The sequence below is a fragment of the Mycteria americana genome, chromosome 6 (assembly GCF_035582795.1).
Source record: "Mycteria americana isolate JAX WOST 10 ecotype Jacksonville Zoo and Gardens chromosome 6, USCA_MyAme_1.0, whole genome shotgun sequence".
Classification (NCBI taxonomy): Eukaryota; Metazoa; Chordata; class Aves; order Ciconiiformes; family Ciconiidae; genus Mycteria; species Mycteria americana.
Genome location: NC_134370.1, coordinates 46,823,196 through 46,826,891, shown reverse-complemented (window position 1 = coordinate 46,826,891; position 3,696 = coordinate 46,823,196).

The window sequence follows — 3,696 nt, the reverse complement described above, 5'->3', positions numbered from 1 at the left end:
TCTTGAGTCTTGCAGTTTCCCTGTGTGTCCCTCTGTATGTTCTAATATACTACACGCATCCTTTCCATAAGGGGCCATCCAGGCCCAGACCAATTAGGTTGCCTGCATATCAGGAGGCTCTTCAGACCCTGCTGTCCTGGGATAAAAGAAAGAAAATGCTCAAGGTTGCAAAGTTTAAAATGCTTCTATAGTTGGAAAGGCCAGAAAACAGCATGAGATTGGCCCACAGCATAGAAAATTTCAGCTCGTCAGCTTGACAGCTATAAGCAACAGCAAACAGCATCTATAGTAGGAGGTGTCAAGCAAGTGTATCTAGTAGACAGCACCACTAGCTCTGCCCTGCCATGCGAAGTAGGATATGATCTGGCAGGCTCTGTAATAGTTAGAAAATCTCTATCAAGTGGAAAATAAAGAGAACCTACCAGTTTCTAAAGAGTAAATTCAAATTCACTCTTGTTTGAAGGAGAAGGATTTGTTCCAAAAAGCTGGAAAGAGGTAAGTGAGCTGGTAAGTGAAATGGCTCAACATTCCTCCATATTGACTTTTTTTCCCAGAAACAAGTCTTTCAATGACATTATGCTGTCGCCATTGCCCCAGGTGTGCTGCCACACTGCTGCACTGCAGACATTACGTGACCCCATCTAGGACTTTTCCTAAGTTTGCTCAAGGAGAGGAGATACCTCTGGGATGCTCTTTCAGCCCCAACAGCAACCAGACCTGCACAGTAGGCAGCATAACCCTGAGAAAGCAAATCACAAGCTGCGTGGAGGAGGCATTTTCTGCCTGTTGAGGCCACGTCACTAAAACCACACAGCATCCAGCAGTCTTATCCGTACAACACTTACCGCTCTATAAGGTATGCTTATTACCTTCACTTTATGCTGACAGCATACGTGCCACCCATTTTTCTGTAACCTACCCAGGGTACAGCACAGCTTGCAAATCATCTCAGTCAGCTGGGCTAATCCAGCTATAAGCATGTCACCAACCACCCCAGTATCACTGGGTTTTACCAGATAAGCTGCAGAACTCAATGGCTGGCTAATATGGCTGGGATTAAAGTTTGTTGTTTCTGTACTCACTGATGTGACTATGGTGAGAGATGACCCAGGAGTTGGTGGAGGCATTTCTGTCCCTCTATTGCACACTCTAGGTAGGTAAGGAAGAAAACATGCCCATGCACTACAGAGGATGGAAATGTTCATCAGTGGGTCCCACTTCTTCTCTTCTGTACCAACACCTTTGTTGAGTCCAATAGGAGACAGCTCTTGCCCAGAGCCAGCCAGAGGGGCTGTACGAACCAAGAAACATCCCATGTTCTGCCCTGCCTCCATGCTGCTTCTTGGATACATGGGAACAGCACGTGGTGTCTGAAACACTCACAGTGACATGCAGCTACCCAAAGGTGCCAGGAAGATCCTCTTGGCACGAGGACATGCTTTGGTGTCAACTGCCTCCATAGCTGTGTCCCTACCTGGCCCGAGACATGAACCCATTGCTTCTGCTGCCTTCTTATTTCTAACTTGCTGGTTTACTTGTGTGACCAATTCTTCAGGTGCAGAAAGACCTGCCTTATGCTTATCTCTCTCTTTGGCTGAGGCTGGAGAGTGGCTGATCCAGGACAAATCTACCGTTTCCTTGCTTTGGTGACAAAAAAGCCAACTGAGAGCAAACCTTAAGGAATCTGCTGCTGACAGAAGTATGCCAGGTTTGGATATATATGCCAGTGTACATATAACACACTTCTCAACTGCATGCTGGGCCAGTGATTTTCCAGTAACTAAATAAACCAGACAGAAATGGCATTTCCCTGATTTTCACTGCCTTGTTTTCTCACTCCTTTTGGGCGCACTTGCCTTGTTTTGTCAGGAACTGCCAAACATCAGCAAATGAGCTGAGAACTGCATCCCAAATGAACTCTGTCTGTAGCAGAAGAAGAGCATATCAGACTGTTGACCAAGATCCTTCCTTTCAACCCATCTGCATTAGCAGAGAGGAAAAAAAGGGCATCTAGCTAAAAATAAAATTATTGAACATTTAGGTATTGCTATTTTCATCAGAGATTAATGAATTTTTTAAAGCTTCGGTTCACTTGGTGCTTCTCAAAGAAAACATAGCAGACTTGGGCGAAGGGAAAGTAGCTGTATTACCTACATAAATGCTTCCAAGGCTGTTTGTAGCCTCTGGGCACAGACTGGCCCAGAAACAGTGGGAAGCAGAGGGCAATGGCTGTGGTTATGAATGTATAAGTGAAGGTATGGAGGCAGAGAAAGAATGTAAATTGGAGCTGATTTCTTGGTCAAACTTTACCTGCAGTTGTGCATCTAATGAAGGAGTCCTAGCCTTAAATGGGTCTTGTAGTCCTTCTGGGATAATCAAACTAAGTAATGGACTGGTTTTCTTACTAAAGGTAGTATGAAGACTAGACACCAGGGAGCCCACCCATACTGCCCGGCCATAGGATCTATCCAGGCTATGACCCTGCAAAGAAATACAATGGGTTAGCATCAAATTTCCAGGGTTTTAAATTTGGAGATATCACCTGCTACTTCAGAAAACGTATGAAAAGGCATGGAAATCTACTCAAAATTGATGGGGATGGAGGGACAACCTGAAATGACATAGCAAGATGGGTGGGATACATGTTGTCAGGTGAGAAGGGGAAGTGGTAAGAAGAATGGCTGCTTGCTGCAGGGTCAGTGCCGTGGCAGAGGGCAAGCCAGAGAAATGCAGCAGCAAGAGGCGAGGTCAGGTCACACAGAGGCAGGGGAAAAGCAGCATTGTCCAGGAGGCAACAGATGGAAGGAGCAGCAATTAAGCATCAAGTGGGCAGAGGCTGTTGGGACTACTCAGCCATGAGCATGCTGTGAGCAGAGTATGAAATGCTGGTCCATTGCATGGGGATGGGTGCTCCTTCCTTCCTACCCTTCAGGCTGGCCACAGGGAGCTTATGGAGCCCAAGGATTATGGCTGCAGATCGGGAAGGATGGGCTCAAGAGAAGCACAGTAATCTTGGATGAGTCATCTGTCCATCATGCTGGAAGACAGAAACACAGATTCAAGAGAAAATTTACTGGCGCTAAAGAGTTATACCACCATGTGGGAGTTTGGATTTCATGTGTAAGGTAAGGGGATGAAGGCAGACACAGCTTCACCCCCTCCTACAGTGAACCCAGTTGGTGGCAGAGCAGCATGCTGTTGTGGCCAGAGGCCCAGGACGCAATCAAACTCTACCTTTGCAATTCAGCTTTGCAAGTGCTTGCATTCTCAGTTATAACAACCTCGACTGAGGTGCATGGAAACGTGGTGGTAGCCCTGGCCTTGGCTGCAGGGTGCCTGGAAGGAGCAGGAGAGCCGGTGACAGGGACAAGTCCTCTGGTTGGCACCAGGACAGGAGGCCTCCTAAGCCTGACCCAGCCACCTGAGGGCTATGCTTTACAATACTGATGGACAATTCACAATTAATCCTGACATCTTATCTACACATTTCACCTGACATTATTTCATCCTATCTTGTGTCATTTGATCCACCTTCTAAATCCAAACTTCAATATGCAGTTACCCAAAAAAAGAAACAGTCCTCACACATAAGAGTCTAGAAGCTAGAGTTCAAAGCATAAAAACCAGTAGGTCAATATTAAGTCACACCCTGGCAATTAGAGGGAAAAATAAAGACAGTTAACTCAGAGCCACATG